The following is a 26,131-nucleotide window of genomic DNA, read 5'->3' as shown; positions in this document are numbered from 1 at the left end:
GTGACTGCTTATGGTGAGCCACTATGTAGGCTCTAAAAAACTGGGAAAATGGAGGCAATAATATGAAGTAAGTGAAATTCATTCTTTATCCTTCTCTATTTCCCTATCTGTACCATCCTTTTTCCTATGTAAACATGCATGTAACCCAGCAAAAGTGTTAATTTTTAATTAAGTTCTCTGCTGATAATGGCTTAAAAATAAACTCTCAAGTTATTGACATTTTTCAGAAATTTCCAATAGTTATGTTTTAAATTGTATAAAAATGTTTAGTACATTTCTGGATGTTTGGCATGGAGTTAGACACTATCAAGAGAGAAAGTCGTTATAAGGATGATATCAAATAACATCCCTGCCCTCAAGAATCTGTGGATGGGGGAGGAAAAGTCAATGTACACAAATTAGTAACAGAAATACATGAAACATAATACAATTAACTGAGTTGAATGGTGCAGACCATAAATGCATTAGGAGATGAGAAATAGAAGAGATCATTGGGGATCACAGTAATTGGGGAGAACTTCACAGTAAAACTTGATGTGGATTCAGAAAATATTTACATATGTAAAGAATGATCTAGACTTCCATTTAAGGAAGCAGCTTGAACAAAGACATGCAAATGGAATGTTAGACTTTGATATGCACATTCATTAGTACCAATTAATGTGAGTTTGCCATTGTATAGGTCTCCTAGGTTTGTCACTAAGTGGAACTCAGACTCTAGTGAACTTATAAATAGTGGAACCAACTGGAATTCCATCTGCCACTTAAAAAGAGCCTCTGTGAATATCAAAGTCAAGTGTCACTCAGCTGTGGTAATTTGGAACCATAGTTCATACATTTTTACTAACAGCTGAGGATTTGATATTTGGGATCAATATCCTGGTAATCCCTTTGATTGACTTGAAGGTTTGTCCAAGATGTTTCCATCCTTCAGGAATGATTCAGATGCAAATACCAAACTCCAACTGCTTGTTGGAGAAATCCTGAGGAGCCAATCAGATTAGAATCAAATCTCTAGAATCTATTCTATATAAAACAAAACATAAGTTGGTCATTAAGCACCAAAACTGACCACTAAGCGGTTTTCGATTGTCAATGCCTGGTTATAGTCAAGTTTTAAAATGGAATTTTAAATGCCTGTTTTAAAGTTACACAAGGAATCAAGTAGATCATGCAACCACTTTCACAAAGAACTTTCATAAATCAGTAAATCCAAGTGGGAGCAGAATTCTCTAAATTATAAGCAAGAAGACAATCATAGAATTAAATCCTGACCTTTCCCATAAAAGCAAACATCGTCTTCCCTGCCCCTACCCTTCTCTAACTTACAGTAATGTAATCCACATGGAAGAAGTCAGTGTGTGTTTGGGAACCAAGTCCTACACTTTCTTTTCCATCACAAAAGCCAGTTGTTCTTCAAAACCATCCATCAGGATCACGTTACACTCTCAAGTATTAAAAAGGGGGCCTGAGCTCAGACCTCCTGCTGAAAAGTTCAGTTGTCAGTTGTTAGGCAGAAAATCAATCATAAATGCATTTAGGACAATGGCGTGCTGCCTAGAATTACACCAGACTGGGAAAAAAAATCTACCCTGCGGCAGAAGAATACTAATAATTGGCGATACCCACGCCACTTTAGACAAGGTGGATCAATTTATTTAGGCACATTTACGGAACGGAAATATGCTGTGCCAAATCTCAGATTTACATGCAATTATAGCAGAACATTTGCAAAATTTTCTCAGAAGGATCAAGATACTTTAGTCCTCAATATGAGCCAGCAACTTCAAAATCGTTATGAATGGTTTTAACTAACTCTCGTTTCTTTCCCTAGGTTTTGCATTAGGTACAGAGATTTTGCCAAAGTTTGGATAATTTATCATACTTTTGCAAAAGCTCGTGGAAGACACATAGCTATCTGGTATTACCACAAACCCACTGTAGCCAATAGCTGAGTGGGTAATAGATGGCAAAAATCTACTCTTCACATGTAGAACAGCCTTATTTCCAAACTGATAATGTAGCTAGTTAGAATCTAGTGCCAATGAAACGAACCCTTGGTTCCTATAAGTAATATTAAAAATAATAGCTGTCATTTTTAGCACACTTTTGTGCCCAACACTATGCTAAGGACTTCGGATGCTCCTGTAACCCATCCAATAATCTTAAGAGGTAAGGGCCCTTTACCTGTATTTTATTTGCAAGGAAACTGAAGTTCAGAGAGGATGCGTTCTTTACTCAAGGTCATATGGCTGATAGGAGGAACCAGAAATCAAAGTCAAGCGAAATGATCCCAGAGCTCTTGGCAATGCTACCTCCCACACGTAACTGTACACACTCCACCCTCCATATCTTTGGGTTTTGCCTTCATTAGATTCAACCAGATCTAAAATATTAGAGGAAAAAAAGGATGGCTGGATCGGGCACAGTGGCTCATGCCTGTAATCTCAGCAATTTGGGAGGCGAAGTCGGGTGGATCATCTGAGGTCAGGAGTTCGAGACTAGCCTGACCAACATGGATAAACCCCATCTCTGCTAAAAATACAAAATTAGCCATGCGTGGTAGCACATGCCTGTAATCCCAGCTGCTCAGGGGGCTGAGGCAGGAGAATCACTTGAACCTGGGAGGTGGAGGTTGCAGTGAGCCAAGATCGTGCAATTGCACTCCAGCCTGGGCAACAAGAGCGAAACTTGATCTCAAAAAAAAAAAAAACAGGATGACTGCATGTGTACTGAACATGTACAGACTTTTCTTTTTTCTTGTTATTCCCTAAACAATACAGTTTTAACAACTGTTTACATAGCATTTACACTGGGTTAGGCATAAGTAATCTAGAGATGATTTAAAGTATATGGGAGGATGTGTGTAGGTTACATACAAATACACCACTTTATAAAGAACTTGATCATCTGAGGATTTGGTATCCAAGGGGGATCCAGAACAAATCCCCAATGGCTACTGAGGATGACTGTATCTATACACAGAGGAAAAATACCCTAAATCATGGACTACTGCCTCAACCCCAAGCCAGTCACCTCCTATAGTCTCAAGAAAACCAGAGAGTTGACCCTAACACACCCAGAGCCCTATGGGGCAGGAATCATAGTGGCTTCATGTTTGTTATCTAAGTATGAAAATCGGCAAATTTTATCAACAACCTTAATTAGGGCTTAGAAAGTTTGAAGCCAGGTTGTGTTTGCTTTCTGGGCTCATTGAACAATCATTAAACAACTGGCAGTCTCTGTAGTAGAAGTTTGTCCTTCCACATTTCTCTATTCGTCTCCTCTTCATTGTGGCACATTTGTGCGTGGTCCTCTGGAATTAATCAAACACAGGTGTTCTTGTATAGGCAGTCCTTTTCTTATTACTAAGCAAATGTGACTACTTGGAATAACTACTTTAAATGCTGTGATTAGATTCTCCAAAAACTTTCAAGCATTTATTCCTATTGAAACATGCCTGTGGGAAGAAGAGGTGTTTCCATTTAACAGATGCAAAAGCCAAGGCATAGAGAAGTTACAAAACTAAAATTTTGTAGCACTTGGCAAAGTGCCCTGTTCGTATTAAGCACATATTTGTCATTGAAATAGAAAACGACAGAAACATCTGATTATGCTGGTTAGTCTGGACTCCCTCAACTCTAGTTTGATGCTCTTCACTACAGGACATACAGTTTATAGCCCTGAATGCTGTATTGTTTCCTCCTAAACTCCTTTACCCTTGTACTCCTCCAGCTAACTCTTATTCTACCTATGCTTTAAGTGTGACAACCATGTTTCCTAATACTGAGCAATGTACATGAAGTAATTTCCCTTTTTTTTTTTTTTTGAGATGGAGTCTCACTCTGTCACCCAGGCTGGAGTGCAGTGGCACGACCTTGGCTCACTGCAGCCTCTGCCTCCCAGGTTCAAACGATTCTCCTGCCTCAGCCTCCCAAGTAGTTGGGACTACAGGTGCCTGCCAACACACCCAGCTAACTTTTTTGTATTTTTAGTAGACATAGGGTTTCATCATATTGGCCAGGCTGGTCTCCTGACCTTGTGATCCACCCGCCTCAGTCTCCCAAAGTGCTGGGATTACAGGCATGTGCCACCATGCCTGGCCAATTTCTATTCTTAAAAAAAGGTTACTGAGATAGCAGTTAGGCAGTTACATGCACAGATACTGGAGCCAAAATGCCTAGGTTCAAATTCCAGCTTCAATAGTGTATTATGTGTGTGACTCCGAGCAAATTAGTTAATAACTCTGTGCCTTATTTTACCCATCTACAAAGTAGAAATAATATTACTTAATTCATAGTTGTTATGAAATGAGTTCGTGCAAAACCTCTAAACAATTCCTAAAATACATTCAATGTTTGCTGTTTTTATTATTCCAAGACACTTCGTCCTCAATTTCAGAGGAATGATTCTTTTATGCTGAAACATTCTTATTTCCTGTCAGTCTCATCAGAAGATTCTAATCATGTAAAATATATTACCTACAGCTTCTTCCTTCTCTTCCCCAGAATCACAACCAAAGCCAACACCAGGGTTGTCAGACCTTATCCCAGCTCACATTCAGGCTGTGGGTATAGCAGGCCAAGCTTCCTGTAGACAGAGGTGGTTGTAAATTTCTAGAAATGACTCTCACAATAGATGTCACTTCTCAGCTGAATCACAAGCTAATTCTGTCGCTAAGAGTCTTTTACTTACAGCTTGTATAATACCACAAAATCTTCAGAAATCCCCTTCTGTTCCCCACCCCTAATCTAGGGCCTAATACAGGAAACTTTAGCAATATTGACCTCAGGGTCCAGCAGTCTTGACGGGTGTGCCAAAGAGACTCTCTCTCTTCAAGTGTGTTTTTTCTTCCTTTTTCAATCTCAGTTTTTTTACTGTCACAAACACTACTAATTGTTCCTCAACAAACATTCTTCTTCCCATTGCAATAGAATATTGGTAGGGCACCCAGCCCCTAAAATAAAGACTATATTTCTTAGCCTTTCTTCCAGCTTGGTGTAGCCATAAGTTCTGGCCAATGGAGGTAAGCAGAGGTGACACATACCACTTCTAGGTTGAGTCATTACAGGAAGAGGTATCCCTTTTCTCCCCCACTGTGACCTACTGCTTCAAAAGTGGATACGGTGGCCAGATAATTTGGACCCTGTGGATGAGAGCAATATCCTTGAGCTATGGAGCAGCAAAAGAAAATAAGCCTGGGTCTCCAGAGAATCTAACAGGCAAAGCCAGCCCTACCAGCCCCAGACCCTCTATCTCTGGACTACATGTAAGTCTGACATAATATAAAACGTTTGATCTACTGTAATTTGAAGTTTCTTTTACACACAGCTGAGTCTACCGTCTAATACGCTTGCCAATTTTGTGTTCTTTTTAAAGAAATTTACTTCTGTCTTTAATTTAGGTTTAGTCTTATGCAAGAGATGTTAGGTTCCCTTCATTCTAATCTCTTTTTGTTTTCCTTTCTAAAATGCATGCTCAAAAGTGTATACATTTTACCTTAAAGCTGTGTTTTTCTTTACTTCATGTAAAAGCAGCAACTTCGTTGCCAAAAAATAATTTTTCTCCAGATGTTCTATATTAATTTCATATAGGACTGTACCAAAGTCTTTACCTGGTGTCAATTTTCTTGATTTCTATTTAGCTTACCTATTGCCAAAATTCTACAATTCTAAACGATGGTGATATGTAGTGACCCCCTGGTAACTGCATGGAAGATTGGTTCCAGGGCCCTTGGACCCAAAATTCATGAATGCTCAAGTCTCTTATATAAAGTGGCATGTATAAATTTGCATATAACCTACACACATCCTCTCATATACTTTAAATCATCTCTAGATTACTTAAAATACTGACTATAGTGTAAATGCTACAACATAGTAGTTACACTATATTATTTTTTAATTTGTATTATTTTTATTGTCATATTGTTATTTTTTATTAGTTCTTTTTTTTCTGAATATTTTTGATCCGTTGTTGGTTGGATCCACAGATGCAAAACCTATGGATACCATGATCAACTGTATTATACCTGTTTTGTACTCTTATTTCTTCCTTGTTTATGTCCAGTAATATAACTAATTGGGGATAAAACATAGGTTTGAAAAAGCAAAGATGCATTTACATACATTGTACATGTATTGTATAGCTTGCTTCACCAATAGCAAATTTCATTTGAGCATTTGGTATACAGCATATAGCTTTAAATATCCTAGTGGGTATTCTAGTTCACTGTTGTTCATGGTTTGCCTGTAATTTTGCTTTCCATTTTAAAAATAAATTTTCTCAAATACATTTATCTGAGATTTACTGTAGGTATCAACATGTTTTGTGTTTTTGAGTTGCTGCTTTAATTCAGGTTTTTTTCTAATTAATATCCCATTTATTAAACATTATCAGCTCAAAGACATTGTTTTCCTTAAGCTTTTAATTTCAAAGTTTTATTCTATTTATTAAAATAGCAAATTCTAACAATTACCCTCAAGAACTCAAATCAGATATTTCATTAATCTTTGATCAGGTGAATTTGTTTGGTTTCTTTTATAAACTTAAGATCCCTTAGACATTTTTATTACATTTATATATTTGATTAAATTATCTTTTTAAATGTTATATATATATATTTGTATTTTTAGTAGAGACGGGGTTTCACCATGTTAGCCAGGATGGTCTCGATCTCCTGACCTCATGATCCACTGGCCTCAGCCTCCCAAAATGCTGGGATTACAGGCGTAAGCCACCGTGCCTGGCCATGCATCTTTTTAACGTTACTACAAGGAAAATTTTTTGAACCACTTAAATATTTAACTGAATTCAATATACCAAACTTTAAATTCGGTGAATTCTAGGCTCTCTTAAATAATCAACATGATAAACTTAGTAAAATATCTTATGCATTTCAAATTAAGAATTGTAAATCAAATAAGTTACTAAACTACATATTTTAACTTGGAATCACAAGGATATATGTTTACAATACATCCAATTATCTTTAAATCCAAATGTGCACCATTATAGTTAAATTAATAGAAAAATATTAATATTGTGGGTTCAAGTCATTATCTCTAAGAATAATCGATGCTTCCCTTTTGTAAAACAAATTTTGTTTACTAAAGAAAGCAAGTTAAAGTTTATCATCTCAAATGAATTGTGGTGACTATCTTGGCATGCTCAGGTTTCTTACTGGCCAGAGGCTTTGGCCAGGCTGACTCTCCACAGGCCCCTAATAGGTAAGAGGAACTCTCCTATGGAGTCACTCTGCCATTAGGGAATACAAGCCTATGCCCTCCAAATAGGTCAGTTTTATGGCCCCTAGAATTCAAGTTACACATTTTCTATTTCTTCAAACTGGTTTAAGCCTGCAATATCCTCGCTGAGACAATTCGAGTGATTTATTAAATTTTACTAATTCAGTTACTGCCTGGTTCCATTCTGATCACCTTTCAGAGTCTTGCTGCAGGTTCCCATGACAAATCTTATAGATATTTAAATGACATTTGATTTAATTCTGTGTATTCCTCTGTCTGACTCTCGAGGCCTCAGACAACATCATAGTAATGGCAGTAAGAGGATGCATACATCTGGTCTCTAGTATTAGAACTCACCATGAACAGTAGTGAACTAGAATACCCACTAGGATATTTAAAGCTATATGCTGTATACCAAATGCTCAAATGAAATTTGCTATTGGTGAAGCAAGCTATACAATACATGTACAATGTATGCCTTCTAACTGTTTTTACATTTCAAAATCATTTTCATCCTATATTCACGTTGTTAAACCTGATATTTTTGTTGTTGTTAAACTTGAAGGGTAAATTTTATTCTTTTAAAAACTTATTTGGCTTTTGATTACAAAATAAATATAATGTAATTTTCTCCAGGAAGCAAGGCTCCAAAGCTTAACCTGTCCCCATATTCTCCTGCCCAAACTTATGTAAAACTATCTTACCTCAGAGCTGACACATACTTTTAAACCTGCCTCTGTAAAGTCTTTATAAGGTGCTATGGTTTGAATGTTCCCTTTAAAACTCCTGTTGAACTTTAATTGCCATTGTGATGACATTAAGAAGCGGGATCTTTAAGAGGTGACTAGGCCATGAGGGCAAAGCCCACAATGGATTAATGCTATTATTGACGAAGTGAGTTAGCTAACTCAGAAGTTCAGTCTCCCTTTTCTCTCTGTCTCATGCATGCTTTAACCCTCCCCTGTCCTTCCTCTCCATGTGATGCTTTCCACCATGTTATGACACAGCAAGAAAGCCCTCACCAGATGCTGCCCCTTGATCTTGGATTTTCCAGCCTCCAGAACTACGAGTCAAATGAACTTCTATTATTTGTAAATTACCCAGTGTGTGGTACTCTGCTACAGCAACAGAAAACAGACTAAGACATGGGGCAATTTTTAATTTGGGAATAATTTTCTACTTCAGGAAAGTTGTAATAATAATATAAAGAATTTCCAGGTACATCTCAAGTATTCCCCTAGTCTTATCATTTTATCACACTTTCTTTGTCATTCACAAATACAAAGATATACAATTTGTTTCCTAAAACAAATTCCTCCAACATACTTCTCATACCTATTTCACCAAATTAGAAGATATAGGTCCCAGAGAGCAAATTTCAGACAGGATATTTCTCTTTTATTTTTTTAATTTTATTATTATTATACTTTAAGTTTTAGGGTACATGTGCACAACGTGCAGGTTTGTTACATATGTATACATGTGCCATGTTGGTGTGCTGCACCCATTAACTCGTCATTTACATTAGGTATATCTCCTAATGCTGTCCCTCCCCCCTCGACCCACCCCACAACAGTCCCCGGAGTGTGATGTTCCCCTTCCTGTGTCCATGTGTTCTCATTGTTCAATTCCCACCTATGAGTGAGAACATGCAGTGTTTGGTTTTTTGTCCTTGTGAGAGTTTGCTGAGAATGATGGTTTCCAGTTTCAACCATGTCCCTACAAAGGACATGAACTCATTTTTTATGGCTGCATAGTATTCCATGGTGTATATGTGCCACATTTTCTTAATCCAGTCTATCCTTGTTGGACATTTGGGTTGGTTCCAAGTCTTTGCTATTGTGAATAGTGCTGCAATAAACATACCTGTGCATGTGTCTTTATAGCAGCATGATTTATAATCCTTTGGGTATATACCCAGTAATGGGATGGCTGGGTCAAATGGTATTTCTAGTTCTAGATCCCTGAGGAATCGCCACACTGACTTCCACAATGGTTGAACTAGTTTACAGTCCCACCAACAGTGTAAAACTGTTCCTATTTCTCCACATCCTCTCCAGCACCTGTTGTTTCCTGACTTTTTAATGATTGCCATTCTAACTGGTGTGAGATGGTATCTCATTGTGGTTTTGATTTGCATTTCTCTGATGGCCAGTTTCATGTGTTTTTTGTCTGCATAAATGTCTTCTTTTGAGAAGTGTCTGTTCATATCGTTCGCCCACTTGTTGATGGGGTTCTTTGTTTTTTTCTTGTAAATTTGTTTGAGTTCAGTGTAGACTCTGGATATTAGCCCTTTGTAGGATGAGTAGGTTGTGAAAATTTTCTCCCACTCTGTAGGTTGCCTGTTCACTCTGATGGTAGTTTCTTCTGCTGTGCAGAAGCTCTTTAGTTTAATTAGATCCCATTTGTCAATTTTGGCTTTTGTCGCCATTGCTTTTGCTGTTTTAGACATGAAGTCCTTGCCCATGCCTATGTCCTGAATGGTATTGCCTAGGTTATCTTCTAGGGTTTTTATGGTTTTAGGTGTAACATGTAAGTCTTTAATCCATCTTGAATTAATTTTTGTATAAGGTGTAAGGAAGAGATCTAGTTACAGCTTTCTACATAGGGCTAGCCAGTTTTCCCAGCACCATTTATTAAATAGGGAATCCTTTCCCCATTGCTTATTTTTGTCAGGTTTGTCAAAGATCAGATGGTTGTAGAGATATGTGGCATTATTTATGAGGACTCTGTTCTGTTCCATTGATCTATATCTCTGTTTTGGTACCAGTACCATGCTGTTTTGGTTACTGTAGCCTTGTAGTATAGTTTGAAGTCAGGTAGCGTGATGCCTCCGGCTTCGTTCTTTTGGCTTAGGATTGACTTAGCAATGCGGGCTCTTTTTTGGTTCCATATGAACTTTAAAGTAGTTTTTTCCAATTCTGTGAAGAAAGTCATTGGTAGCTTGATGGGGATGGCATTGAATCTATAAATCACCTTGGGCAGTAGGGTCATTTTCACAATATTGATTCTTCCTACCCATGAGCATGGAATGTTCTTCCATTTGTTTGTATCCTCTTTTATTTCATCAAGCAGTGGTATATAGTTCTCCTTGAAGAAGTCCTTCACATCTCTTGTAAGTTGGTTTCCTAGGTATTTTATTCTCTTTAAAGCAATTGTGAATGGGAGTTCACTCACGATTTGGCTCTCTGTCTGTCTGTTATTGGTGTACAAGAATGCTTGTGATTTTTGTACATTGATTTTGTATCCTGAGACTTTGCTGAAGTTGCTTATCAGCTTAAGGAGATTTTGGGCTGAGATAATGTGGTTTTCTAGATATGCAATCATGTCATCTGCAAACAGGGACAATTTGACTTCCTCTTTTCCTAATTGAATACCCTTAATTTCCTTCTCCTGCCTAATTGCCCTGACCAGAACTTCCAACACTATGTTGAATAGGAGTGGTGAGAGAGGGCATCCCTGTCTTGTGCCAGTTTTCAAAGGGAATCCTTCCAGTTTTTGCCCATTCAGTATGATATTGGCTGTGGGTTTGTCATAGATAGTTCTTATTATTTTGAGATATGTCCCATCAATACCTAATTTATTGAGAGGTTTTAGCATGAATGGTTGTTGAATTTTGTCAAAGGCCTTTTCTGCATGTATTGAGATAATCATGTGGTTTTTGTCTTTGGTTCTGTTTATATGCTGGATTATGTTTATTGAATTGCATATGTTGAACCACCCTTGCATCCTAGGGATGAAGCCCACTTGATCATGGTGGATAAGCTTTTTGATGGGTTGCTGGATTTGGTTTGCCAGTATTTTATTGAGGATTTTTGCATCAATGTTCATGAAAGATATTGGTCTAAAATTCGCTTTTTTGGTTGTGTCTCTGCCAGGCTTTGGTATCAGGATGATGCTGGCCTCATAAAATGAGTTAGTGAGGATTCCCTCTTTTTCTATTGATTGGAATAGTTTCAGAAGGAATGGTACCAACTCCTCCTTGTACCTCTGGTAGAATTGAGCTGTGAATCCATCTGGTCCTGGACTTTTTTTTATTGTTACGCTATTGATTATTGCCACAATTTCAGAACCTGTTATTGGTCTATTCAGAGATTCAACTTCTTCCTGGTATAGTCTTGGGAGGCTGTATGTGTTGAGGAATTTATCCATTTCTTCTAGATTTTCTAGTTTATTTGTGTAGAGGTGTTGGTGGGATTCTCTGTTGGTAGTTTCTATTTCTGAGGGATTGGTGGTGATATCTCCTTTATCATTTTTTATTGCATCTATTTGATTCTTCTCTCTTTTCTTCTTTATTAGTCTTGCTAGCAGTCTATCAATTTTGTTGATCTTTTCAAAAAACCAGCTCCTGGATCCATTAATTTTTTGAAGGGTTTTTTGTTCTCTATTTCCTTCAGTTCTGCTCTGATTTTAGTTATTTCTTGCCTTCTGCTAGCTTTTGAATGTGTTTCCTCTTGCTTCTCTAGTTCTTTTAATTGTGATGTTAGGGTGTCAATTTTAGACCTTTCCTGCTTTCTCTTGTGGGCATTTAGTGCTATAAATTTCCCTCAACACACTGCTTTGAATGTGTCCCAGAGATTCTGGTATGTTGTGTCTTTGTTCTTGTTGGTTTCAAAGAACATCTTTATTTCTGTCTTCATTTCGTTATGTACCCAGTAGTCACTCAGGAGCAGGTTGTTCAGTTTCCGTGTAGTTGAGCGGTTTTGAATGAGTTTCTTAATCGTGAGTTCTAGTTTGATTGCACTGTGGTCTGAGAGACAGTTTGTTATAATTTCTGTTCTTTTACATTTGCTGAGGGGTGCTTTACTTCCAACTATGTGGTCAATTTTGGAATAGGTGTGGTGTGGTGCTGAAAAGAATGTATATTCTGTTGATTTGGGGTGGAGAGTTCTGTAGATGTCTATTAGGTCCGCTTGGTGCAGAGCTGAGTTCAATTCCTGGATATCCTTGTTAACTTTCTGTCTCATTGATCTGTCTAATGTTGACAGTGGGGTGTTAAAGTCTCCCATTATTATTGTGTGGGAGTCTAAGTCTCTTTGTAGTCACTAAGGACTTGCTTTATGAATCTGGGTGCTCCTGTATTGGGTGCATATATATTTAGGATAGTTAGCTCTTCTTGTTGAATTGATCCCTTTACCATTATGTAATGGCCTTCTTTGTCTCTTTTGATCTTTGTTGGTTTAAAGTCTGTTTTATCAGAGACTAGGATTGCAACCCCTGCCTTTTTTCGTTTTCCATTTGCTTGGTAGATCTTCCTCCATCCCTTTATTTTGAGCCTATGTGTGTCTCTGCACATGAGATGGCTTTCCTGAATACAGCACACTGATGGGTCCTGACTCTTTATCCAGTTTGCCAGTCTGTGTCTTTTAATTGGAGCATTTAGCCCATTTACATTTAAAGTTAATATCGTTATGTGTGAATTTGGTCCTGTCATTCTGATGTTAGCTGGTTATTTTGCTCTTTAGTTGATGCAGTTTCTTCCTAGCCTTGATGGTCTTTACATTTTGGCATGTTTTTGCAGTGGCTGGTACTGGTTATTCCTTTCCGTGTTTAGTGCTTCCTTCAGGAGCTCTTTTAGGGCAGGCCTGGTGGTGACAAAATCTCTCAGCATTTGCTTGTCTGTAAAGTATTTTATTTCTCCTTCACTTATGAAGATTAGTTTGGCTGGATATGAAATTCTGGGTTGAAAATTCTTTTCTTTAAGAATGTTGAATATTGGCCCCCACTCTCTTCTGGCTTGTAGAGTTTCTGCCAAGAGATCCACTGTTAGTCTGATGGGCTTCCCTTTGTGGGTAACCCGACCTTTCTCTCTGGCTGCCCTTAACATTTTTTCCTTCATTTCAACTTTGGTGAATCTGACAATTATGTGTCTTGGAGTTGCTCTTCTCGAGGAGTTTCTTTGTGGCATTCTCTGTATTTCCTGAATCTGAAAGTTGGCCTGCCTTGCTAGATTGGGGAAGTTCTCCAGATAATATCCCGCATAGTGTTTTCCAACTTGGTTCCATTCTCCCCGTCACTTTCAGGTACACCAATCAGATGTAGATTTGGTCTTTTCACATAGTCCCATATTTCTTGGAGGCTTTGTTCATTTCCTTTTATTCTTTTTTCTCTAAACTTCCCTTCTCATTTCATTTCATTCTTTTCATCTTCCATCACTGATACCCTTTCTTCCAGTTGATCGCATCAGCTCCTGAGGCTTCTGCATTCTTCACATAGTTCTGGAGCCTTGACTTTCTGCTCCATCAGCTCCTTTAAGGACTTCTCTGCATTGGTTATTCTAGTTATCCATTTGTCTAATTTTTTTTTCAAAGTTTTTAACTTCTTTGCCATTGGTTTGAATTTCCTCCTGTAGCTCAGAGTAGTTTGATCATCTGAAGCCTTCTTCTGTCAACTCGTCAAAGTCATTCTCCATCCAGCTTTGTTCCATTGCTGGTGAGGAGCTGCATTCCTCTGGAGGAGGAGAGGCGCTCTGCTTTTTAGAGTTTCCAGTTTTTCTGCTCTGTTTTTTCCCATCTTTGTGGTTTTATCTACCTTTGGTCTTTGATGATGGTGACGTACAGATGGGTTTTTGGTGTGGATGTCTTTTCTGTTTGTTAGTTTTCCTTCTAACAGACAGGACCCTCAGCTGCAGGTCTGTTGGAGTTTGCTAGAGGTCTACTCCAGACCCTGTTTGCTTGGGTATCAGCAGCGGTGGCTGCAGCACAGCAGTGGCTGTAGAACAGCGGATATTGGTGAACCACAAATGCTGCTGCCTGCTTGTTCCTCTGGAAGGTTTGTCTCAGAGGAGTACCCGGCCATGTGAGGTGTCTGTCTGCCCCTATTGGGGGATGCCTCCCAGTTAGGCTGTTCAGGGGTCATGGACCCACTTGAGGAGGCAGTCTGCCCATTCTCAGATCTCCAGTTGCGTGCTGGGAGAACCACTACTCTCTTCAAAGCTGTCAGACAGGGACGTTTAAGTCTGCAGAGGTTACTGCTGTCTTTTTGTTTGTCTGTGCACTGCCCCCAGAGGTGGAGCCTACAGAGGCAGCAGGCCTCCTTGAGCTCTGGTGGGCTCCACCCAGTTCAAGCTTCCTGGCTGCTTTGTTTACCTAATCAAGCCTGGGCAATGGCAGGCGCCCCTCCCCCAGCCTCACTGCTGCCTTGCAGTTTGATCTCAGACTGCTGTGCTAGCAATCAGTGAGACTCCGTGGGTGTAGGACCCTCGGAGCCAGGTGTGGGGTATAATCTCCTGGTGAGCCGTTTTTTAAGCCCGTTGGAAAAGCACAGTATTAGGGTGGGAGTGACCCAATTTTCCAGGTGCCATCTGTCACTCCTTTCTTTGACTAGGAAAGGGAACTCCCTGACCCCTTGCGCTTCCTGAGTGAGGCAATGCCTTGCCCTGCTTCGGCTCATGCACGGTGCGCTGCACCCACTGTCCTGCACCCACTGTCTGGCAATCCCTAGTGAGATGAACCTTGTATCTCAGATGGAAATGCAGAAATCACCTGTCTTCTGCGTCGCTCATGCTGGGAGCTGTAGACCAGAGCTCTTCCTATTCGGCCATCTTCCTCAGACAGGATATTTCTTTAGCTTTACATACTGCAGTTGTAGTTTCTAAAATCTATGATATTCTCTTCAATAATCACAGTGCAATTACCAAAATCAGACAATTAACACTGATATAATATCATTAGAGTGCCAGGAATGCGGTGGTTGTTAGCACGATATAGATGGCTAGGTTGAAAATGGTAATGTTTGGGTTATATGGTAGTACCGCTATTATTCAGCCCACATGGGTGATTGAGGAGTATGCATTACCAATTCCAAAACTATTATGCAATTTGTGGACAATTTGTAGACAAATTACATATGCGGATTTTGCCACTTGCCCCACTAATGTGCTTTACCTTGTCCAGGGATAAATCCAGAATCCCAAGTTACATTTGGTTGTCGTGTCTGTTTGGTCTTCTTTAATCTGAAACAGTTCATTCTTTCTTGTATTTCATGATCTCAATATTTGAATAATTCAAACTAGTTATTGTGTAGGCAATCCTTTGATTTGGGTTAGTCTGATTATCCCTTCATGATTAGATTCAGATTATGCATTTTTGACAGAAATATCATAGAAATGTTATGTCCTTCTCAGGAAGCATATGATGTCTATGTGTCCCATTATTGGTGATGCGAACTTTGATCATATGGTCAAGGTGATTTCTACCAGGTTTATCCAATGTAAAGAAGTTTTTTCTTTGAAATTAACAAATATATTGTAGAGATATACTTTGAGACAATGTATAATAAGTAACCTGGTTTTCATCATACTCTGATTTTCAAATCCATTTATTTTTACCTGAAACAATTATTACTATAGGGACTGCCAAGTGGTGATTTTCCAAGTCCATCATTTTCTCTATCTTTATTCTTTGGGATTCTACTATAAGGAAGAGAGTTCACTTCTCCATCATTTATTTCCTCATTTATTTACTTATATTATTATGGACTTACAGATTTTTATTTTGTTATCTGAGTTATATTCCATTATCATCAATAGTCATGATGATACTCAAATTATCTCAAATGTAGCTAATGGAAGCCTCTTTAAGCAGGCTCCTGAGTCCTTTGCAACATGTCCCCTTTATTCTTTGACCACTTTCTTGCTTTGTGGCATAGAAATGTTCCAAGTTCACTTTGTACTTTTCATGCCCTGGACCTAGAATCAGCCACTTTTGCAAGGAGACCCAGATTCTTTTAGTGGAGAATGAGATTTAGAAGCCCAGATCTAGGTCCTAGGTATGCTCATTGCTACTGAAATATTCTTTGAAACCTTTCAAGCACTCCTAATGACAGCTATTTTAGCTGACAGATGACTTTGGAACATCTATGAGTTAATCACCCAACAGTCTCACAACCACAATCTCTACCTATATATTACAATAACTAGGTCTCCTTCACCCCAACTTGTCCAATTGGTATACTCCAGGGCTGTTTTCAATCATTTGGGCTTCCTAAGGATCACTTTCTCCTGGGTTGTGTTATTAATCTCCATCCAAAGGCAAGATAGATAGGAGAGCATTCCCATCTCCTACCTACCTCTCCCATTTTGCCAAATTAGAAGATAGAGGTCCCTTTCTGCGTTGAAAATTTTCTCAATCCTTCCTCCTCCCTCTCATTCCTTTTTTCACACAAATTTCTCTCACCTACATTTTATCCTGGTATTTCTTAGAAGTGACTCTGCACAGAGCTTGCTTCTCAGGGTCTCTTTATAGACTCTGGCGTTTGTGGCTGGAGAGAAAAAGGAAGTAGTATAGACATCACCTTTCTCCTTTCTCTGCTTCTCTGCCACAAAAACTCATCAAACATGTCCCAGGGAACTTAGAAAATAGAGAGAAATCCATCAGACCCTGAAGATTGTGAGGTTTAAGCCTTGAGACCAGTAGAATCTCATACAAGACAACAAGTAATAGTCAAAGAAAACAAGGTAAAATAGATCATATAAAAGAAAACAAAATATAATTTTTTAAGATGACTTAAAAAGTATTAGACTAAAAAGGAACATAATGGGGCTCCTACACAGAGAATATTTAGGTTTAGGGTTGCATGATGTGCAGAGGTCACATCAAGGAGTTCAATTTTCCATCCACAGTTCAGAGGTTAGGCTTTAGACCTTCTTGGTGGAAGTCTTCGGGGAATCATTTTGAAGATAGGGAAGTAGGAAGTATAGTGAAAGGATTTTTATGTAACCATGATGTATCCCACACACCTGGAAGTAGAAAAAGCAAGGAAAAATTACAAGAAGTAGTATATGAGAGTTAACTTGGGTACTATTGAATATCTCATTAGTAAAACACTTCTCTCTATGTGTATAGATAAATTTCCCAGTGTATATACATATTTATTTTCTCTACTGAAAGGCATTTCACTATAGAGAGATAACAGAAAGAAATATAGAGTTGGCTCTTGAACAACATAGAGGTTAGGGTCACTGACCCCCCTGTGCAGTCAGAAATGTGTATATAATTTTGACTCCGCCAAAACTTAACTACTAATAGATTACTGTTGACTGGAAGGCTTACCGATAACATAAACAATTGATTAACACATATTTTGTATGTTATATATATTATCTACTGTATTTTTACAATAAACTAAGATAGGAAAAATAAAACGTTATTAAGAAAATCATAAGGCTGTGAAAATAAATTTGCAGTACTGGCTTGTATTTATCAATACTGTAAGTTTATGTCATCACAAGATGAATTGCCTATCTGAAATGGTGGGCAACTGCATCTGACATCCTCAAGCTATGGTACTTATCAAGCAACTCAGCTTTTGCTTGTAATGTCATAACTTTTCTCTGCTACTTGGAAGCACTTCCAGCATCACTAGTCACACTTCATGTGAGTCCCATGGTGTTATTCAAGGTGTATTATATTGTACTAAACATGATGAAAAATAAACAAGAAACTTGAGAGATAGCTTTTTACTGCGATACACAATTTACTGGAGAGACAAACTGCTTACAAAGAGATGATTAGCATTAGGTGGCATTTTAAGTAGATACTTGTAACACTTGAGCTCACCACAATAGCAACAAGAGGTGGCTATAAAACTATTGCAGTAGTATAGTATGCACTACAGTTAATTTTATGAAGTTATGATTTAATACTACATCTTTTTATTTGTTTACATTTCTCTCAACTACAAATGGCACCATATACAGTCTGTGTTTGTGTATGTAAGTTTTGATACATGTTAACTTTTTATAATAGATTTGTGTATATTATGGTAGTAAGTGATAAAATAGACTACTATCTACATATATTTTATGGATTTATGACATACTTTTTCTTGATTTTTTCTATATTGCTGTGCTTTGCAGTTTGTTTGTGTGTTTTTTTAATTGTCAAAATCTCCAAAAAATTTTTCAATGCGTTTATGGAAAAAAAATCCACTTATAAGTGGACCTGTGAAGTTCAAACCTGTGTTGCTCAAGGGCCAACTATATATATTGCAATTTTAGGTTGAAAGATATGTTTTATTTTATTATTTACATTTATTTTATTTTATCAAAGATATATCTTTTATTTTATAAAATATATATTTTATTTTATCATTTACATATAAATGATATGTATTATCATTATTTATATATTTTTTACATATATATTATCATTTATATGTAATAATAACTTAAGAAATAAGCCTATATCCTCCAAGAGATTTACAGTACTTAATTGTTGTCCAGACCTGAGTTCAACCCAGTCAATGTTCTATGTGACTCACCTTCAGAAATCTCACGTTCTGTGGACTTGTTGCCCAGGTTGAAATCCCTGCCTTCCTGCCAAGATAGAAGAGAAGTGGAAAATAGAATACATTTTCTCTTCTTTCCTGGAGCCATAACTCTCTCTAGACCATGGAGAGAAAATTTCATATCCTCTATTCAAAGATGAGAAAAATTCTAGATTACCCTTACACATTCAAAAATCAAGAAGAATGGGAAAGCCGAGAGAACCCACAGACTCTTTGAAGGAAGCAGATTGCTCCCGCAGGGCCCCTGGAGACAGCCAAAAAACTGTGAATGCCCAGTGTGTGAAAGGGGGGTTGTCTGCCCCCAAACACACACTCTCACTGGGGGACCTGAAGTTCCAGATCACGGGAAAAGGATTTGACCTTACCTGGAGCTGAGACAAATTTAGAGAGCTGAGTGAAATACACAGGTAGAAGAAGCAATGGGAAGATCCCTGTGGGCTCTCAGTCCCCAAGGAAGTCATTTCCGACTTTGTCTTACAGAAGTCCTTGGGGAGGGCTGCCAGAGGAACCGGGAAGAAACCACACAGGGAAGGAAACTTCCAGCTGAACTTTGTAACAATTTTGACCGAATGCAAAGTTTCCCGGACAGAAATCAGGGGAGGGGTTGAATCAGGAGTGCAATCACAGCACAGAAGCCATGGCAGGTGAGGAGAGATCAAATCTAAATGCCCTGCTTGCTTTCTCAGCTGGGAGGCTGGTAGCCTGGGGCAGCTTTTCAGCCCTGCTCACCCACTGCCTGGAAATAAACTTGGTGCTGTTGAGGGAGCACAGTGAAAGTGAAACCAGCCTTTTGGGCTGAGTGAGGCCTATAACTGCCAGCTTTCACCCATTTCCCTGGTGGCCTGCATGACACAGCAGAGGCAGCCATAATCCCCCTGGGGGCAGAATTCCACTGGCCTGAGAACCACACCCCCCTCCCTCTCAGCAACTGCAGTAAGATCTGCCCAAGGAGAGTCTGAAATTAGACATACTTAACCCTGCCCCCACCTGATGGTCTTTATCTACCTTCCCTGATAGCCCAAGAAAAAGGACATAACCTCTTGGGAGCTCTAGGGCCCTGCCTACCACTTGATGCTCCCTATACTACCTCAGCTGATGCCTTCTTGAAAGTGCCACCTCCTGACTGGAGGCCAACCAACACAAAACTAGTGCAATAAACAAAACTACAACCAAGGACCCTCACAGACTCTGTTTCACTCCTCTGCCACCTCCACCAGAGCAGGTGCTGGTGTCTACAGCTGTGAGATTTAAAGATAGTTCAAGTCATAAGACTCTGTGTAGACAATCCCAGTACCAGCCCAGAGCCTGGTACCTCTGCTGGGTGGCTAGATCCAGAAGAGAAATAACAATCATTCCAGTTTGGCTCTCAGGAAGCCACATCCCCAGGGAAAGGGGGAGAGCACTACATCAAAAGAGCACCCCATGGGACAGAAGAATCTGAACAGCATCCCTTGAGCCCCAAATATTTCCTCTGACACAGTCTACCCAAATAAGAAGGAACCAGAAAAACAATTCTGGTAATATGACAAAACAAGGTTCTTTAAGCTAATCAAGGAGGAATCAGAGAAAGGTGAAGTCCAACTTAATGAAACCAAAAAAGTAATACAAGATATGAAGGCAAAAATCTTCAGTGTAATAGATAGCATAAATAAAAAGCAATCACAACATCTAGAAGGGAAGGACACACTTAGAGAAATGCAAAATGCACTGGAAAGTCTCAGCAATAGAATCAAACAAGCAGAAGAAAGGATGTCAGAGCTCAAAGACAAGGTTTTTAAATTAACCCAATCCAACAAAGACAAAAAACAAAAAAAAAGAATTTTAAAAATGAACAAAGCCTCCAAGAAGTTTGGGGTTATGTTAGATGACCAAACCTGAGAATACTGGGTGTTCCCGTGGAAAAAGAGAAATGTAAAAGTTTGGAAAACATATCTGAGGGAATAATCAAGGAAAACTTCCATTACCTTGTTAGAGATCTAGACATCCAAGTACAAGAAGCTCAAAGAAAACCTGGGAAATTTATCACAAAAACATCATCACCTAGGTATAGTCATCAGGTTACCTAAAGTCAAGACAAAGGAAAGAATCTTAAGAGCCATGAGTTAAAAGCACTAATTAGATAACCTATAAAGGAAAACCTATCAGGTTAACAGCAGATTTCTGAGCAGAAACCTTACAAGCTAAAAGGGGTTGGGTCCCTATCTTTAGCCTCCTAAACAGAACAATTATCAGCTGCATACAAGAATTCTGTATGCAGTGAAACTAAGTTTCATTAATGAAGACAATATAATCTTTTTTAGATAAACAAATGCTGAGAGAATTCACCACTATCAAGCTAGAACTACAAGAACTGCTCAAAGGAGCTCTAAATCTTGAAACAAATTCTCAAAATACACCAAAATAGAACCTCCTTGAAGTGTAAATCTCACAGGACCTACAAAAAAAACAATAAAAAATTTTAAAAAACACAAGATATTCAGGCAACAAATAGCATGATGAATAGAATAGTACCTCACATCTCAATACTAATGTTGAATGTAAACGTCCTAAATGTTCCACTTAAAAAATACAGTATGGTAGAATGAATAAGAATACACCAACCAAGTATCTGCTGTCTTCAAGAGACTCACCTAAAACATAAGGACTCACATAAACTTAAGGTAAAGGGATGGAAAAAAATATTCAATGCAAATGGACACCAAAAGCAACAAGGAATAGCTATTCTTATATCCAAAAAAAACAAACACTAAGGCAGCAGCAGTTTAAACAGACAAAGACAGATGTTATATAATAAAAGGATATGTCCAACAGGAAAACATCACAATCCTTAATATATATGCACCCAACACTGGAACTCCCAAATTAATAAAATAAATACTAGTAGACCTAGGAAATGAGACAGGCAGCAATACAATAATAGTGGGGACTTCCATATTCCACTGACAGTACTAGACAGGTCATAAAGACAGAAAGCCAACAAAGAAACAATGGATTTAAACTATACTGTACAACAAATGTACTTAACAGGTATTTACAGAACATTCTACCCAACAACTGCAGAATAGACATTCTATTCATCAGCACATGGAACATTCTCCAAGATAAACCATATTATGGGCCACAAAACAAATCTCAACAAATTCAAGAAAATTGAAATTATATCAAGTACTCGCTCAGACCACAGTGGAATAAAATTGGAAATCAACTCCAAAATGAACGCTCAAAACCACGCACATACATGGAAATTAAACAAACTGCTCCTAAATGATTGTTGGGTCAACAATGAAATCAAGGTGGAAATTAAAAAATTCTTTGAACTGAATGCTAATAGTGACACAATCTATCAAAACCTCTGGGATATAGCAAAGGTTGTGCTAAGAGGAAAATTCATAGAATTAAATGCCTACATAAAAAAGTCTGAAAGAGCACAAATAGACAACCTAAGGTCACACCTCAAGGAACTAGAAAAACAAGAACAAGCCATACCCAAGCCCAGCAAAAGAAAATAAATAACAAAGATCAGAGCAGAACTAAATAAAATTGAAACAAACAAAAAATACAAAAGATAAATGAAACAAAAAACTGGTTCTTTGAAAAGATAAAAAAAATTGATAGACCATTGGCAAGATTAACCAAAAAAAAAAAAAAAAGAGAAGATCCAAATAAGCTCAACTAGAAACAAAATGGGAGATATTACAACTCATTCCACAGATACACAAAAGATCATTCAAGACTCTTATGAATACCTTTAAGTGCATAAACTAGAAAGCCTAGAGGAGATGGATAAATTCCTGGAAATATATAACTCTCCTAGATTAAACCAGGAAGAAATAGCAACTCAGAACAGACCAATAGCAAGAAGTGAGATTGAAATAGTAATTGAAAAATTGCCAATAAAAAAAAGTCCAGGACCAGACAGATTCACTGCTGAATTCTATCAGACATTCAAAGAATAATTGGTACCAATCCTACTGACACTATTCCACAAGATAGAGAAAGAGGGAATTCTCCCAAAATCATTCTGTGAAGCCAGTATCACCCTAATACCAAAACCAAGAAAGGACATAACCATAAAAGAAAACTACAGGCCAATATCCTTGATGAATATAGATGCAAAAGTTAAAAAAAAGAAAATACTAGCTAACGGAATCCAACAGCATATCAAAAAGATAATTCACCATGATCAAGTGGGTTTCATACCAGGAATGCAGGGTTGGTTCAACATCTGCAAGTCAATAAATAGAATTTATAAACACATAAGCAGAAACAGAATTTAAAACAAATAACATAATCATCTCAATAGACACAGAAAAAGCATTTGACAAAATCCAGCATCACTTTTTGCTTAAAACCTTCAGCAAAATCAATATAGAAGGGACATACCTTAATGTAATAAAAGCCATCTATGACAAACCCACAGCCAACATAGTGCTAAATGAGGAAAAGTTAAAAGCATTCCCCCTGAACACTGGAAAAAAACAAGGATGCCCACTCTCACCACCTCTATTCAACATAGTACTGGAAGTCCTACTCAGAGCAATCAGACAAGAGAAAGAAATAAAGGGCATCCAAATCAATAAAGAGGAAGTCCAACTGTCGCTGTTTGCTGGTGATATGACCGCATACCTAGAAAACCCTAAAGACTCCTTCAAAAAGCACCTAGATCTGATTTTTTAAAATTCAGTAAAGTTTCAGGATACAAAATTAATGTACACAACTCAGTAGCTATGCTATACAGCAATAGCAACCAAGCTGAGACCCAAATCGACAACTCGATCCCTTTCACAATAGCTGCATAAAATAAAATAAGATACTTAGGCATATACCTAACAAGGAGGTGAAAGACCTCTGCAAGGAAAACTACAAAACACTGCTGAAAGAAATCATAGATGACAGAAAAAAATGGAAACATATCCCATGCTCATGGATGGGTAGAATCAATATGGTGAAAATGACTGTACTGCCAAAAGCAATCTACAAATTTATGCAATTTCCATCAAAATATCACTGTTATTCTTCACAAAACTAGAAAAACCAATCCTAAAATTCATACGGAACCAAGAAAGAGCCCACAGAGCCAAAGCAAGACTCAGCAAAGAGAACAAACCTTGAAGCATCACATTATCTTACTTTATTCTATAAGGCTATAGTCAGCAAAACAGCATGATACTGTTATAAAAATAGACACATAAACCAATGGAACAAAATAGAGAACCCAACGATAAAGTCAAATATATACAGCCCACTAATCTTTGACAAAGCAACCAAAAAAGTGGGAAAAGGATACCCTATTCAACAAATAGTGCTGGGATAGTTGGCAAGCCACATGTAGAAGAAGGAAACTGGGTCCTCATCTCCCACCTTATATGAAAATCAATTCAAGATGGACGAAAGACTTAAATCTAAAACCTGAAACCATAAAAATTCCAGAAGATAACATTGTAAAAACCCTTCTAGACATTGGCTTAGGCAAAGACTTCATGACCAAGAACCCAAAAGCAAATGCAATAAAAACAAAGATAAACAGATGAGACTTAACGAAGCTAAAAGCTTCTGCACAGAAAAAATACAATCAGCAGAATAAACAGACAACCCACAGAGTGGGAGAAAAATTTTGCAGTTGATAAATCTGACAAAGGACTAATAACAGTAATCTACAAGGAACTCAAAAGAAATCAGCAAGAAAAAAAAACAAACAATTCTATCAAAAAGTGGGCTAAGGACATGAATAGACAATTCTCAAAAGAAGATAGACAAATGGCCACCAAACATAGGAAAAAATGCTCATAATCAGTAATTATAAAGGAAATGCAAATCAAAACCACAATGTGATACCACCTTACTCCTGCAAGAATGGCCATAATCAGACCGGGCGTGGTGGCTCACGCCTGTAATCCCAGCACTTTGGGAGACCAAGGTGGGCGGATCACGAGGTCAGGAGATCAAGACCATCCTGGCTAACACGGTGAAACCCCGTCTCTACTAAAAATACAAAAAATTAGCCGGGAGTGGTGGTGGGCACCTGTAGTCCCAGCTACTTGGGAGGCTGAGGTAGGAGAATGGCATAAACCTGGGAGGTGGAGCTTGCAGTGAGCCGAGATTGTGCCATTGCACTCCAGCCTGGGTGACAAAGCGAGACTCAGCCTCAAAAAAAAAAAAAAAAAGGAATGGCCATAATAAAAAAATCAAAAGATAATAGATGTTGGCGTGGATGTGGTAAAAAGGGAATGTAAACTACTACAGTCACTATGCAAAACAGTGTGGAGATTCCTTAAAGAACCAAAAGTAGAACTACAATTTGATCCAGCAGTCCACTGCTGGGTGTCTACCTAGAGGAAAAGAAGTCATTTTATGAAAAGATACTTGCACATGCATGTTTATAGCAGCACAATTCACAATTGCCAAAAATATAGAACCAGCCCAAATGTCCATAAATCAACAAGTAGATAAGAAAATTGTGATGTATATATATATATGGAATGAAATAATGGCATTCACATTCACAGCAACCTGGATGAAATCGAAGACCATTATTCTAAGTGAAGAAATTCAGGAATGGAAAATCACACATCGTATTTTATCATTCATAAATGGGAGCTAAGCTTTGAGGATGCAAAGGCATAAGGATGATACAATGGACTTTGCGGACTTGAGGGAAAGGGTGTGAGGTGGGTGAGGGGTAAAAGACTACACATTGGGTACAGCGTACACCGCTCAGGGGATGGGTGCACCAAAACCTCAGAAATCCTCACTAAAGAACTTACTCATGTAACCAAACATCACCTATTCCCTAAAAAATTACTGAAATTTAAAAAAAACAATCAAGAAGAACAGAATTCCTCCTTCCTACCACTGAATCTGCCTTCACACTGCCCTGCACTTCCTGCGGGTATCTAGGAGCTGTAACAAGACACTATATTCAGAATAAGCCATCCTACAAAGATTTCCCTGGAGAGATTTTTCGTTGTGTCCTTCCGTTTTCTTTTTCCAATATTATGTGGTGGTTGTTGTTGTTGAGCATGCTTTTTAGTTCTTTAGTTTCATAAATAATAATGTGTTATTTTTTAAAAAGAAAAGTCTCACCATGAAAATCCAGGTTCAATACACCTATAATATACCCACAAAATTAAAATTTAAAAAAGAAAGGAAAAAAATCCAGGTTCTGGGACTAGAACACACTTGATTCTTGACCTTGATGTTTCTCTGTAAATATACCATTGGTCTATGATTAAAGCTGACCGAAGTTGGTATTTCTACAAGGATAGAGGAATCTCAATGGTCTCATTTTAATGATGTGTTGGAAGGGGAAGGCGAAAAGATTAAAATCTCATGGACAGATATATTGTAAAAATTGATTAAAAATTACTGTTTTACAATTTGATAGCATAATCTGATTATGGATTCTGTCTGTGATCCGTAAAGGCAAGAAGCTACTTTATGTCCACTCTTCATAATGAGGAAAAGCTCATTTTAAAAGTTGTAAGCAAAAGAGAGGACTTAGGCTGAACTCCTGCTGAATTTTGATCTACTTTCATTGATTTTGAACTTACATTAGTCCTTTCATTCTTCCATATATGAGCTTTATTAAATGCCCA

The 26,131-nt window shown here is 38.0% G+C and overlaps 1 long non-coding RNA gene across 1 annotated transcript in view; it reads left to right on the top strand.

Moving 5' to 3' along the window:
* Window positions 1-5,106: 5,106 nt before the first annotated feature.
* Window positions 5,107-26,131, top strand: part of LOC134731584 (uncharacterized) — a 40,590-nt gene continuing 19,565 nt past the window's right edge. Inside the window, exon 1 of the long non-coding RNA XR_010113990.1 lies at window positions 5,107-5,269. This is a non-coding gene — a long non-coding RNA (uncharacterized lncRNA). The remainder of the gene's footprint in view (window positions 5,270-26,131) is intronic.

This window comes from Symphalangus syndactylus, chromosome 10, assembly GCF_028878055.3.
Source record: "Symphalangus syndactylus isolate Jambi chromosome 10, NHGRI_mSymSyn1-v2.1_pri, whole genome shotgun sequence".
Taxonomy (NCBI): domain Eukaryota; kingdom Metazoa; phylum Chordata; class Mammalia; order Primates; family Hylobatidae; genus Symphalangus; species Symphalangus syndactylus.
Note: the sequence above shows the minus strand (reverse complement) of the source record. Positions and strands in the feature narration are given on the sequence as shown.